This window comes from Aristolochia californica, unplaced genomic scaffold, assembly GCF_029961685.1.
Source record: "Aristolochia californica isolate CCGP_79_NKW_82.1479 unplaced genomic scaffold, dmAriCali1.0.hap1 SCAF_1, whole genome shotgun sequence".
In the NCBI taxonomy this organism is placed as follows: domain Eukaryota; kingdom Viridiplantae; phylum Streptophyta; class Magnoliopsida; order Piperales; family Aristolochiaceae; genus Aristolochia; species Aristolochia californica.
In genome coordinates this window covers 17,036,803-17,053,250 of record NW_027181770.1, presented here as the reverse complement: position 1 = coordinate 17,053,250, position 16,448 = coordinate 17,036,803, and positions in this window count along the sequence as shown.

Below are 16,448 nucleotides of genomic sequence, written 5' to 3'. Positions count from 1 at the left end.
AATCCCGAAAAATTACAGAAACTCTTTGGAATTATCTCTCTCTACATTTGTGCATTGTACATTTCCATTCTAGATGTACTCTTTTTTCTTAAAACAAAACTTTGAGTTTTCTCTCTACCTTCATCCCGTAAACCAAAAAGGCAAATAGATCACAACAAAATGAAAATTTTGGAGGAAAAAATTTAAAACAATAGCAAATGTAAGTAAAGAAAATTTATTCACACACCACAAATGAACACAAAAGTTTTGCTGTCGAAGTTTGGGAAATTCCACTAGCTCAACCCTAACAGCTTGGAATTTTGGAAGAAAGGTTTCCTCCACACATGCTTAAAAAAAGGATTTGCATGTTTGAAACTAGTTAAAGATGCAAATCACCTATGGATCCAAAGCTTTTGAAGAGAATAACAAACGATCGTTAAATTCTCAAGTGAACGTGCGGTGGGTTATTTAACCAAGTCAAACACGCCATTATTTTGCCCATCTACAAAAATCTGACCCCACGATCATAGATGATTGAAAAGTGATTTATCATGTGTAACGGGCTATATTACCCTGAGAAATGACTTATGGATTGGGAGTCATGGCTCAGTTAAAAATCCATGCCACCCTTTTTTTCCCGACGATTGAAAAACCTGATATATAAAAACTAAGAAGACCTTAGAATCCCTAAAAATTACAAAAACTCTTTGGAATTATCTCGCTCTACATTTGTGGACTGTGTATTTTCAATTTAGATGTACACTTTTTTCATAAATCAAAACTTTGAGTTTTCGTTCTCCCTTCATCCTGTAAACGAAAAAGGCAAATAGATCACAACAAAAAGAAAATTTTGGAGGAAAAAATTTAAAACAATAACAAAATTAAGTAAAGAAAATTTATTCACACACCACAAATGAACACAAAAGTTTTGTTGTCCAAGTTTGGGAAATTCCACTAGTTCAACCCTAACAGCTTGGAATTTTATAAGAAAGAGATTTCCTCCACACATGCTTTAAAAATGGATATGCATGTTTTAAACATGTTAAAGATGCAAATCACCTATGGATCCAAAGCTTTTGAAGAGAATAACAAACACTCATTAAATTTTCAAGTGAACGTGCGGTGGCATATTTACCCGAGTCAAACAAGTCATTATTTTGCCCATCTACAAAAAGCTGACCCAACGATCAGAGATGATTGTAAAGTGATTTATCATGCGTAACGGGCTGTATTACCCTAAGAAATAACTAGTGGATTGGGAGTAGAGACTCAGTTAAAAATCCATGCCTCCCTCTTTTTCCCGATGATTGCAAAACCTGATATATAAAAACTAAGAAGAGCTTACAATCCCAAAAATTACAAAAAGTCCTTGGAATTATCTCTCTCTACATTTGGGCATTGTGCATTTCCATTCTAGATGTACTCTTTTCTCTTAAAACAAAACTTTGAGTTTTCGTTCTCCCTTCATCCCGTAAACCGAAGAGGCAAATAGATCACAACAAAATGAAAATTTTGGAGTTCAAGTACGAAGAAAATTTAAAACAAAAACAAATGTAAGTAAAGAAAATTAATTCACACACCACAAATGTGCATAAAAGGTTTGTTGTCCAAGTTTGGGAAATTCCACTAGTTCAACCCTAACAACTTGGAATTTTATAAGAAAGAGATTTCCTCCACACACGCTTTAAAAATGGATATGCATGTTTTAAACATGTTAAAGATGCAAATCACCTATGGATCCAAAGCTTTTGAAGAGAATAACAAACGATCGTTAAATTCTCAAGTGAACGTGCGGTGGGATATTTACCCGAGTCAAACAAGCCATTATTTTGCCCATCTAAAAAAACCAGACCCAATGATCATAGATGATTGTAAAGTGATTTATCATGCGTAACGGGCTATATTACCCTAAGAAATCACTTATGGATTGGGAGTCAAGACACAGTTAAAAATCCCTGCCTCCCCCTTTTTCCCAACGATAGCAAAACCTGATATGTAAAAACTAAAAAGAGCTTACAATCCCTAAAAATTACAGAAACTCTTTGGAATTATCTTTCTCTACATTTGTGCATTGTGCATTTCCATTCTAGATGTACTCTTTTTTCTTAAAACTAAACTTTGAGTTTTCACTCTCCCTTCATCCTGTAAACCAAAAAGGCAAAAATAGATCACAACAAAATAAAAATTTTGGAGGAAAAAAATTTAAAACATTAACAAAAGTAAGTAAAGAAAATTTATTCACACACCACAAATGAACACAAAAGTTGGGTTGTCCAAGTTTGGGAAATTCCACTAGTTCAACCCTTACACCTTGTAATTTATATGAAAGAGATTTCCTCCACACATGCTTAAAAAATGGATTCGCTTATTTGAAACATGTAAAAGATCCAAATCACCTACGGATCCAAAGCTTTTGAAGAGAATAAAAAACGCTCATTAAATTCTCAAATCAACGTGCGGTGGGATAATTACCCGAGTCAAACAAGCCATTATTTTGCCCATCTACAAAAAGCTGACCCAATGATCATAGATGATTGTAAAGTGATTTATCATGTGTAACGGGCAATATTACCCAAAGTAATTACTTACGGATTGGGAGTCAAGACTCAGTTAAAAATCCCTGCCTCCCCTTTTTTCCCAACGAATGCAAAACCTGATATATAAAAACTAAAAAGTCCTTAGAATCCCAAAAAATTACAAAAACTCTTTGGAATTATATCGCTCTACATTTGTGCACTGTGCATTTTCATTTTAGATGTACACTTTTTTCATAAATCAAAAATTTGACTTTTCGCTCTCCCTTCATCCCGTAAACCAAAAAGGCAAATAGATCACAACTAAATGAAAATTTTAGAGTTCAAGTACGAAAAAAAATTTAAAAAAATAAAAAATTTAAGTAAATAAAATTTATTTACACACCACAAATGAATACAAAAGTTTTGTTGTCCAAGTTTGGGAAATTCCACTAGTTCAACCCTAACAGCTTGGTTATAATCAGAAAGAGATTTCCGCCACACATGCTTAAAAAATGGATTTGCATGTTTGAATATTGTTAAAGATGCAAATCACCTATGGATCCAAAGCTTTTGAAGAGAATAAAAAACGCTCGTTAAATTCTCAATTCAACGTGCGGTGGGATATTTACTCGAGTCAAAGAAGCCATTATTTTTCCCATCTACAAAAAGCTGACCCAACGATCATAGATGATTTTAAAGTGATTTATCATGCGTAACGGGCTATATTACCCTAAGAAATGACTTACGGATTCGGAGTCAAGACTCAATTAAAAATCCCTGCCTCCCCCTTTTTACCGACGATTGCAAAACATGATATATAAAAACTAAGAAGAGCTTACAATCCCCAAAAATTACAGAAACTCTTTGGAATTATCTCTCTCTACATTTGTGCATTGTGCATTTCCATTCTAGACGTACTTTTTTTTCTTAAAACAAAACTTTGAGTTTTCGCTCTCCCTTTATCCCGTAAACCAAAAAGGCAAGTAGATCACAATTAAATAAAAATCTTGGAGTTGAAGTACGAAAAAAATTTAAAACAATAACAAATGTAAGTGAAGAAAATTTATTCACACACCACAAATGAACACAAAATTTTGTTGTCCAAGTTTGGGAAATTCCACAAGATTAACCCTACCAGCTTGGAATTTTATAAGAAAGGGATTTCCTCCACCCATGCTTTAAAAATGGATATGCATGTTTTAAACATGTTAAAGATGCAAATCACCTATGGGTCCAAAGCTTTTGAAGTGAATAACAAACGCTCATTCAATTCTCAAGTGAACGCGTGGTGGGATATTTGCCCGAGTCAAACAAGCCATTTTTTTGCCCATCAACAAAAAGCTGACCCAACAATCATAGATGATTGTAAAGTGATTTATCATGCGTAATGGGCTTTATTAGCCTAATAAAGGACTTATGGATTGGGAGTCAACACTCAGTTAAAAATCCTTGCTTCCCCCATTTTCCCGATGATTGCAAAACCTGATATATAAATACTAAAAAGACCTTAAAATCCCTAAAAATTACAGAAACTCTTTGGAATTATCTCTCTCTACAGTTGTGCATTGTGCATTTCCATTCTAGATGTACTCTGTTTTCTTAAAACAAAACTTTGTGTTTTCGCTCTCCCATCATCCAGTAAACCAAAAAGGTAAATAAATCACAACAAAATGAAAATTTGGGAGGAAAAATTAAAACGAATAACAAAAGTAAGTAAAGAAAATTTATTCACACACCACAAATGAACACAAAATTTTTGTTGTCCATGTTTGGGAAATTCCACTAGTTCAACCCTAACAGCTTGGAATTTTATTAGAAAGAGATTTCCTCCACACATGCTTTAAAAATGGATATGCATGTTTTAAACATGTTCAAGATGCAAATCACCTATGGATCCAAAGCTTTTGAAGAGAATAACAAACACTCATTAAATTCTCAAGTGAATGTGCGGTGGGATATTTACCCGAGTCAAACAAGCCATTATTTTGCCCACCTAGAAAAAGCTGACCCAACGATCATAGATGATTGTAAAGTGATTTATATTGCGTAACGGGCCATATTACCCTCAGAAATGACTTATGGATTGGGAGTCAAGACTCAGTTAAAAATCCCTACCTCCCCCTTTTTCCCGACGATTACAAAACCTGATATATAAAAACTAAGAAGAGCTTACAATCCCTAAAAATTACAGAAACTCCTTAGAATTATCTCTCTCTACATTTGTGCATTATGGATTTCCTTTCTAGATGTACTCTTTTTTCTTAAAACAGTTTTCGCTCTCCCTTCATCCCGTCAACCGAAAAGGCAAATAGATTACAACAAAATGAAAATTTTGGAGTTCAAGTACGAAAAAAATTTAAAATAATAACAAATGTAAGTAAAGAAAATTTATTCACACACCACAAATGAACATAACAGGTTTGTTGTCCAAGTTTGGGAAATTCCACTAGTTCAATAAAATTGGAATTTTATAAGACAAAGATTTCCTCCACACATGCTTTAAAAATGGATATGCATGTTTTAAACATGTTAAAGATGCAAATCACCTATGGATCCAAAGCTTTTGAAGAGAATAACAAACGATCGTTAAATTCTCAAGTGAACGTGCGGTGGGATATTTACCCGAGTCAAAGAAGCCATTATTTTGCCCATCTACATAAAGCAGACCCAACGATCATAGATGATTGTAAAGTTATTTATCATGCGTAACGAGCTATATTACCCTAAGAAATTACTTACGGATTGGGAGTCAAGACTCAGTTAAAAATCCCTGCCTCCCCCTTTTTCCCAACGATTGCAAAACCTGATATATAAAAACTAAAAAGACCTTAGAATCCCTAATAATTATAGAAACTCTTTGGAATTATATCGCTCTACATTTGTGCACTATGCATTTTCATTTTAGATGTACACTTTTTTCATAAATAAAAACTTTGACTTTTCGTTCTCCCTTCATCCCGTAAACCAAAAAGGCAAATAGATCACAACAAAATGAAAATTTTAGAGTTCATGTACGGAAAAAAATTTAAAACAATAAAAAATGTAAGTAAATAAAATTTATTCACACTCCACAAATGAACACAAAAGTTTTGTTGTCCAAGTTTGGGAAATTCCACTAGTTTAACCCTACCAGCTTGGAATTTTATAAGAAAGAGATTTCCCCCACACATGCTTTAAAAATGGATATGCATGTTTTAAACATGTTAAAGATGCAAATCACCTATGGATCCAAAGCTTTTTAAGAGAATAACAAACGCTAATTAAATTCTCAAGTGAACGTGCGGTGGGATATTTACCCGAGTCAAACAAGCCATTATTTTGCCCATCTACAAAAAGCTGACCCAACGATCATAGATGATTGTAAAGTGATTTATCATGCGTAACGGGCTATATTACCCTAAGAAATGACTTATGGATTGGGAGTCAAGACAAAGTTAAAAGTCCCTGCTTCCCCCTTTTTCCCGACGATTACAAAACCTGATATATAAAAACTAAGAAGAGCTTACAATCCCTAAAAATTACCAAAACACTTTAGAATTATCTCTCTCTACATTTGTGCATTGTGCATTTCCATTCTAGATGTACACTTTTTTCTTAAAACAAAACTTTGAGTTTTCGCACTCCCTTCATCCCGTAAACGAAAAAGGCAAATAGATCACAACAAAATGAAAATTTTGGAGTTAAAAAATTTAAAACAATAACAAATGTAAGTAAAGAAAATTTATTCACACACAACAAATGAACACAAAAAGTTTTGTTGTCCAAGTTTGGGAAATTCCACTAGTTCAACCCTAAGAGCTTGGAATTTTATATGAAAGAGATTTCCTCCACACATGCTTTAAAAATGGATATGCATGTTTTAAACGTGTTAAAAATGCAAATCACCTATGGATCCAAAGCCTTTGAAGAGAATAACCAACGCTCATGAAATTCTCAAGTGAACCTGCGGTGGGATATTTACCCGAGTCAAACAAGCCAGTATTTTGCCCATATACCAAAAGCTGACCCAACGATCATAGAGGATTGTAAAGTGATTTATCATGCGTAAAGGGCTATATTACCCTAAGAAATGACTTATGGATTGGGAGTCAACAGTTAGTTAAAATTCCTTGCATCCCCCTTTTTCCCGACGATTGCAAAACCTGATATATAAAAACTAAAAAGACCTTAGAATCCAAAACAATTACAAAAACTCTTTGGAATTTTCTCCCTCTACATTTGTGCACTGTGCATTTCCAATTTAGATGTACAATTTTTTCATAAATCAAAACTTTGATTTTTCGCTCTCCCTTGATCCATTAAACCAAGAAGGCAAATAGATCACAACAAAATTAAAATTTTAGCGTTCATGTACAGAAAAAAAATTTAAAAGAATAAAAAATGTAAGTAAAGAAAATTTATTCACACACCACAAATGAATATAAAAGTTTAGTTGTCCAAGTTTGGGAAATTCCACTAGTTCAACCCTCACAGCTTGGAATTTTATAAGAAAGAGATTTCCTCCACACATGCTGAAAAAATGGCTTTGAAACTTTGAAACATGTTAAAGATGCAAATCACCTATGGATCCAAAGCCTTTGAAGAGAATAACAAACGCTCATTAAATTTTCAAGTGAACATGCAGTGGGATATTTAGCCGAGTCAAACAAGCCATTATTTTGCCCATCTATAAAAAGCTGACCCAACGATCATAGATGATTGTAAATTGATTTATCATGTGTAACGGGCTATATTACCCTTAGAAATGACTTATGGATTGGGAGTCAAGACAAAGTTAAAAATCCCTGCCTCCCCCTTTTTCCTGACGATTGCAAAACCTAATATATAAAAACTAAGAAGAGATGACATTCCCTAAAAATTACCGAAACTTTTTACAATTATCTCTCTCTACATTTGTGCATTGTGCATTTCTATTCTAGATGTACTCTTTTTCCTTCAAACAAAATTTTGTGTTTCCGCACTCCCTTCATCCCGTAAACCATAAAGGCAAATAGATCATAACAAAATGAAAATTTTGGAGTTAAAAAAAACTAAAACAATAATAAATGTAAGTAAAGAAAATTTATTCACACACCACAAATGAACACAAAAAGTTTTGTTGTCCAAGTTTGGGAAATTCTACTAGTTCAACCCTAACAGCTTGGAATTTTATATGAAAGAGATTTCCTCCACACATGCTTTAAAAATGGATATGCATGTTTTAAACATGTTAAAGATGCTAATCACCTATGGATCCAAAAATTTTGAAGAGAATAACAAACGCTCATTTAATTCTAAAGTGAATGTGCGGTGGGATATTTACCCGAGACAAACAAGCCATTATTTTGCCCATTTACAAAAAACTGACCCAATGATCATAGATGATTGCAAAGTGATTTATCATGCGTAACGGGCTATATTACCCTAAGAAATGACTTATGTATTGGGAGTCAAGACTCAGTTAAAAATCACTGCTTCCCCCTTTTTGCAGACGATTGCAAAATCTGATATATAAAAACTAAAAAGACCTTAAAATCCCTAAAAATTACAGAAACTCTTTGGAATTATCTCTCTCTACATTTGTACATTGCGCATTTCCATTCTAGATGTACTCTTTTTTCTTTAAACAAAACTTTGAGTCTTCGCTCTCCCTTCATCCAGTAAACTAAAAAGGCAAAAAGATCACAACAAAATGAAAATTTTGGAGGAAAAAATTTAAAACAATAACAAAAGTAAGTAAAGAAAATTTATTCACACACCACAAATGAACACAAAAGTATTGTTGTCCAAGTTTTGGAAATTCCACTAGTTCAACCCTAACAGCTTGTAATTTTATAAGAAAGAGATTTCCTCCACACATGCTTAAAAAATGGATTTGCATGTTTGAAACATGTTAAACAAGCAAATCACCTATGGATCCAAAGCTCTCGAAGAGAATAAAAAATGCTCATTAAATTCTCAATTCAACGTTCGGTGGGATATTTACCCGAGTCAAACAAGCCATTTTTTTGCCCATCTACAAAAAGCTGACCCAACGATCATAGATGATTGTAAAGTGATTTTTCATGCATAACGGGCTATATTACCCTAAGAAATGACTTATGGATTGGGAGTCAACACTCAGTTAAAAATCCTTGCTTCCGCCTTTTTCCCCACGATAGCAAAACCTGATAGATAAAAACTTAAATGACCTTAAAATCCCTAAAAATTACAGAAACTCATTGGAATTATCTCGCTCAACATTTGTGCACTGTGCATTTTCATTTTAGATGTACACTTTTTTCATAAATCAAAACTTTGGGTTTTCGCTCTCGCTTCATCCCGTAAACCAAAAAGGCAAATAGATCAATACAAAATGAAACTTTTACAGTTCTTGTATGGAAAAAAATTTAAAACCATAACAAATGTAAGTAAAGAAAATTAATTCACACACCACAAATGAATACAAAAGTTTTCTTGTCCATGTTTGGGAAATTCCACTAGTTTAACCCTAACAGCTTTGATTTTATAAGACAGATATTTCTTCCACACATGCTTTAAAAATGGATATGCATGTTTTAAACATGTTAAAGATGCAAATCACCTATGGATCCAAAGCTTTTGAAGAGAATAACAAACGCAGTTTAAATTCCCAGTGAACGTGCGGTGGGATATTTACCCGAGTCGAACAAGCAATTATTTTGCCCATCGATAAAAAGCTGACTCAACGATCATAGATGATTGTAAAGTGATTTATCATGCTTAACGGGCTATATTACCCTAAGAAATGACTTATGGATTGCGAATCAAAACTCAGTTAAAAATCCCTGCTTCCCCCTTTTTCCCAACGATTGCAAAACCCGATATACAAAAACTAAAAAGACCTTAGAATCCCTAAAAATTACAGAAACTCTTTGCAATTATATCGCTCTACATTTGTGCACTGTGCATTTTCATTTTAGATGTACACATTTTCCATAAATCAAAACTTTGACTTTTCGCTCTCCCTTCATCGCGTAAACCAAAAAGGCAAATAGATCACAACTAAGTGAAAATTTTAGAGTTCATGAATGGGAAAAAATTTTAAAAAAAAAATGTACATAAAAAAATTTATTCACACACCACAAATGAATACAAAAGTTTTGTTGTCCAAGTTTGGGAAATTCCACTAGTTCAACCCTAACAACTTGGATTTTATAAGAAAGAGATTTCCTCCACACATGCTTAAAAAATGGATTTGCATGTTTGAAACATGTTAAAGATGCAAATCACCTACGGATCCAAAGCTTTTGAAGAGAATAACAAACGCTCGTTAAATTCTAGGTGAACGTGCGGTGGGATACTCACCCGACTCAAACAAGCCATTATTTTGCCCATCTACAAAAATCTGACCCAACGATTATAGATGATTGTAAAGTGATTTATCATGTGTAACGGGTTATATTCCCTAAGAAATGACTTATGGATTGGGAGTCAAGACTCAATTAAAAATCCCTTCCTCCCCCATTTTCCCGACGATTGCAAAACCTGATATATAAAAACTAAGAAGAGCTTACAATCCCTAAAAATTACTGAAACTATTTGGAACTATCTCTCTCTGCATTTGTACATTGTGCATTTCCATTCTAGATGTAATCTTTTTTCTTAAAACAAAACTTTAAGTTTTCGCTCTCCCTTCATCCCATAAACCAAAAAGGGAAATAGATCACAACAAAATGAAAATTTTGCAGTTAAAAAATTTTAAACAAAAACAAATGTAAGTAAAGAAAATTTATTCACACACCACAAATGAACACAAAAGCTTTGTTGTCCAAGTTAGGGAAATTCAACTAGTTCAACCCTAACAGCTTGGAATTTTATAGGAAAGAGATTTCCTCCACACTTGCTTTAAAAATGGGTATGCATGTTTTAAACATGTTAAAGATGCAAATCACCTATTGATCCAAAGCTTTTGAAGAAAATAACAAACGCTCATTAAATTCTCAAGTGAACGTGCGGTGGGATATTTACCCGAGTCAAAGAAGCCATTATTTTGCCCATCTACAAAAGGTTGACCCAACGATCATAGATGATTGTAAAGTGATTTATCGTGCGTAACGGGCTATATTACCCTGAGAAATCACTTATGGATTGGGAGTCAAGACTATGTTCAAAATCCCTGCTTCCACCTTTTTCCTGACGTTTGCAAAACGTGATATATAAAAACTAAAAAGACCTTAGAATCCCAAAAAATTACAGAAACCCGTTTGAATTATCTCGCTCTACATTTGTGCACTGTGCATTTTCATTTTAGATGTACACTTTTTTCATAAAACAAAACTTTGAGTTTTTGCTCTCCCTTCATCTCGTAAACCAAAAAGGCAAATAGATCACAACAAAATGAAAATTTTAGAGTTTATGTACGAAAAAAAATTAAAACAATAATAAATGTATGTAAAGAAAATTTATTCACACACCACAAATGAAAACAAAAGTTATGTTGTCCAAGTTTGGGAAATTCCACTAGTTCAACCCTAATAGCTTAGAATTTTATAAGAAAGCGATTTCCTCCACACATGCTTAAAAAATGGATTTGCATGTTTGAAACATGTTAAAGATGCAAATCATCTATGGATCCAAGGCTTTTGAAGAGAATAACAAACGCTCATTAAATTCTCAAGTGAACGTGCAGTGGGATTTTTACCCGAGTCAAAAAAGCCATTATTTTGCCCATCTACAAAAAGCTGACCCAACGATCATAGATGATTGTAAAGTGATTTATCATGCGTAATGGGCTGTATTACCCTAAGAAATGACTTATGGATTGGGAGTAGAAACTCAGTTAAAAATCCCTGCCCCCCCCTTTTTTCCGACGATTGCAAAACCTAATATATAAAAACCAAGAAGAGCTTAGAATCCCTAAAAATTACATAAACTTTTTGGAATTATTTCTCTATTCATTTGTGCATTGTGCATTTCCATTCTAGATCTACTCTTTTTTTTGAAAACAAAACTTTGAGTTTTCGCTCACCCTTCATCCCGTGAACCAAATAGGCAAGTAGATCACAACAAAATAAAAATTTTGGAGTTAAAAAATTTAAAACAATATCAAAAGTAGGTAAAGAAAATTTATTCACACATCACAAATGAACACAAAATTTTTGTTGTCCAAGTTTGGGAAATTCTACTCGTTCAACCCTAACAGCTTGGAATTTTATAAGAAAGAGATTTCCTCCACACATGCTTTAAAAATGGATATGCATGTTTTAAACATGTTAAAGATGCAAATCACCTATGGATCCAAAGCTTTTGAAGAGAATAACAAACGCTCATTAAATTCTCAAGTGAACGTGCGGTGGGATCTTTACCTGAGTCAAACAAGCCATTATTTTGCCCATCTACAAAAAGTTGACCCAACGATCATAGATGATTGTAAAGTGATTTATCATAGGTAACGGGCTATATCACCCTAAGAAATGACTTATGGATTGGGAGTCGACACTCAGTTAAAAATCCCTGCTTCCCCTTTTTTCCGGACGATTGCAAAACACTATATATAAAAACTAAAAAGACCTTAGAATCCCTAAAATTACAGAAATTCTTTGGAATTATCTCGCTCTACATTTGTGCATTGTGCATTTTCATTTTAGATGTACACTTTTTTCATAAATCAAAACTTTGAGTTTTCGCTGTCCCTTATCCCGTAAACCAAAATGACAAATAGATCACAACAAAATGAAAATTTTTGAGTTCAAGTACGGAAAAAATTTAAAACAATAACAATTGTAAGTAAAGAAAATTTATTCACACACCACAAATGAACACAAAAGTTTCGTTGTCCAAGTTTGGGAAATTCCACTAGTTCAACCCTAACAGCTTGGAATTTCATAAGAAGGAGATTTCCTCCACACATGCTTTAAAAATGGATATGCATGTTTTAAACATGTTAAAGATGCAAATCAGCTACGGATCCAAAGCTTTTGAAGAGAATAACAAGCGCTCATTAAATTCTCAAGTGAACGTGTGATGGGATAATTACCCGAGTCAAACAAGCCATTATTTTGCCCATCTAGAAAAAGCTGACCCAACGATCATAGATGATTGTAAAGTGATTTATCATGCGTAACGGGCTATATTACCCAAAGAAATGACTTATAGATTGGGAGTCAACACTTAGTTAAAAATCCCTGCTTCTCCCTTTTTCCCGAGGATTGCAAAACCTAATATATAAAAACTAAAAAGACCATAGAATCCCTAAAAATTACAGAAACTCTTTGGAATTATCTCACTCTAAATTTGTGCACTGTGCATTTTCATTTTAGATGAACACTTTTTTCATAAATAAAAACCTTGAGTTTTGGCTCTCCTTTCATCCCGTAAACCAAAATGGCAAATAAATCAGAACAAAATGAAAATTTTAGAGTTCATGTGCGGAAAAAATATAAAACAATAACAAATGTAAGTAAAGAAAATTTATTCACACACCACAAATGAGTACAAAGTTTTGTTGTCCAAGTTTGGGAAATTCCACTAGTTCAACCCTAACAGCTTGGAGTTTTATAAGAAAGAGATTTCCTCCACACATGCCTAAAAAATGGATTTGCTTGTTTGAAACATGTTAAAGATGCAAATCACCTATGGATCCAAAGATATTGAAGAGAATAACAAATGCTCATTAAATTCTCAAGTGAACGTGCGGTGGGATACCCGAGTCAAACAAGCCATTATTTTGCCCACCTACAAAAAGCTGACCAACCGATCATAGATGATTGTAAAGTGATTTATCATGCGTAACGGGCTATATTACCCTAAGAAATAACTTATGGATTGGGAGTCTAGACTCAGTTAAAAATCCCTGCCTCCCCCTTTTTCCCGACGATTGCAAAACCTGATATATAAAAACTAAGAAGAGCTTACACTCCCTAAAAATTACAGGAACTCTTTGGAATTATCTCTCTCTACATTTGTGCATTGTACAATTCCATTCTAGATGTACTCTTTTTTCTTAAAAAAAAACTTTGAGTTTTCGCTCTCCTATCATCCCGTAAACCAAAAAGGCAAATAGATCACAACAAAATGAAAATTTTGGAGGAAAATTTTTAAAACAATAACAAATGTAAGTAAAGAAAATTTATTCACACACCACAAATTAACACAAAATTTTTGTTTTCCAAGTTTGGGAAATTCCACTAGTTCAACCCTAACAGCTTGGAATTTTATAAGAAAGAGATTTCCTCCACACATGCTTAAAAAATGGATTTGCATGTTTGAAACATGTTACAGATTCAAATCACCTATGGATCCAAAGCTTTTGAAGAGAAAAACAAACGCTCATTAAATTTTCAAGTGAACGTGCGGTGGGATATTCACCCGAGTCAAGCAAGCCATTATTTTGCCCATCTACAAAAGGCTTACCCAACGATCATAGATGATTGTAAAGTGATTTATCATGTGTAACGGGCTATATTACCCTTAGAAATGACTTATGGATTGGGAGTCAAGACTCAATTAAAAATCCCTGCCTCCCGCTTTTTCCCGACGATTGCAAAACCTGATATATAAAAACTAAGAAGAGTTTACAATTCCTAAAAATTACAGAAACTTTTTGGAATTGTCTCTCTCTACATTTGTGCATTGTGCATTTCCATTCTATATGTACTTTTTTTCTTAAAACAAAACTTATAGTTTTCGCTCTCCCTTCATCCCGTAAACCAAAAAGGCAAATAGATCACAACAAAATGAAAATTGTGGAGTTTATGTACGGAAAAAAATTTAAAATATAAGAAATGTAAGTAAAGAAAATTTATTCACACACCACAAATGAACACCAAAGTTTTGTTGTCCAAGTTTGAGAAATTACACTAGTTTAACCCTACCAGCTTGGAATTTTATTAGAAAGAGATTTCCTCTACACATGCTTTAAAAATGGATATGCAAGTTTTAAACATGTTAAATATGCAAATCACCTATGGATCCAAAGCTCTTGAAGAGAATAACAAACTCTCATTAAATTCTCAAGTGAACTAGCAATGGGATATTTACCCTAGTCGAACAAGCCATTATTTTGCCCATCTATAAAAAGCTGACCCAATGATCATAGATGATTTTAAAGAGATTTATCATGTGTAATGGGCTATATTACCCTAAGAAATGACTTATCGATTGGGAGTCAACACTCAATTAAAAGTCCCAGCTTCCCCCTTTTTCCCAACGATTGCAAAACCTTATATATAAAAACTACAAAGACATTTGAATACCTAAAAATTTCAGAAACTCTTTGGAATCATCTCGCTCTACATTTGTACTGTGTGCATTTTCATTTTAGATGTACACTTTTTTCAGAAATCAAAACTTTGAGTTTTCGCTCTCCCTTCATCCCATAAACCGAAAAGGCAAATAGATCAAAACAAAATGAAAATTTTTGAGTTCATGTACGGAAAAAATTTTAAAAAATAACAAATTTAAGTAAACAAAATGTGTTCACTCACCACAAATTAATACAAAAGTTTTGTTGTCCAAGTTTGGGATATTCCACTAGTTCAACCCTAACAGCTTGGAATTTTATAAAAAGAGATTTCCTCCACCCATGCTTAAAAAATGGATTTGCATGTTTGAAAATCAAATATGGATCCAAAGCTTTTGAAGAGAATAAAAAACGGTCATTAAATTCTCAAGTGAACATGCGGTGGGATATTTACCCGAGGCAAACAAGCCATTATTTTGCCCATCTACAAAAATCTGACCCAACGATCATAGATGATTGTAAAGTGATTTATCATGCGTAACGGGCTAGATTACTGTAAGAAATGACTTATGGATTGGGAGTCAAGACTCAGTTAAAAATCCCTGCCTCCCCCTTTTTCCTGACGATTGCAAAACCTGATATGTAAAAACTAAGAAGTGCTTACAATCCCTAAAAATTACAGAAACTCTTTGGAATTATCTCTCTCTACATTTGTGCATTGTGCATTTCCATTCTACATGGACTTTTTTTTCTTAAAACAAATCTTTGAGTTTTCGCTCTCCCTTCATCCCGTAAACCAAAAGACAAACAGATCACATCAAAATGAAAATTTTGGGGTTGAAGTACGGAAAAAATTTAAAACAATAACAAATGTAAGTAATGAAAATTTATTCCCACACCAGAAATGAACACAAAAGTTTTGTTCTCCTAGTTTGGGAAATTCCACTAGTTTAACCCTACCAGCTTGAAATTTTATAAGAAAGAGATTTCCTCAAAACATACTTTAAAAATGGATATGCATGTTTTAAACATGTTTAAGATGCAAATCACTTAAGGATCCAAAACTTTTGAAGAGAATAACAAACGCTCATTAACTTCTCAAGTGAACGTGCGGTGGGATATTTACCCGAGTCAAACAAGCCATTATTTTGCCCATCTACAAAAAGCTGACCCAACGATCATAGATGATTGTAAAGAGATTTATCATGCATAACGGGCTGTATTACCCTAAGAAATGATTTATGGATTGGAAGTCAACACTCAGCTAAAAATCCCTGCTTCCCCCTTTTTCCCGATGATTGCAAAACCTAATATATAAAAACTAAAAAGACCTTAAAATCCCTAAAAATTACAGAAACTCCTTGGAATTATCTCACTCTACATTTGTGCACTGTGCATTTTCATTTTAGATGTACAATTTTTTCATAATTCAAAACTTTGAGTTTTTTGCTCTCCCTTCATCCCGTAAACCAAAAAGGCAAATTGATCATTACAAAATGAAAATTTTAGAGTTCATGTAAGGAAAAAAAATTTAAAACAATAACAAATATAAGTAAGGAAAATTAATTCACGTACCACAAATGAATACAAAAGTTTTGTTGTCCAAGTTTCAGAAATTCCACTAGTTTAACCCTAACAACTTGGATTTTATAAGAAAGAGATTTCCTCCACACATGCTTTAAAAATGGATATGCATGTTTTAAAGATGTTAAAGATGCAAATCACCTATGGATCCAAAGATTTTGAAGAGAATAACAAACGCTCAATAAATT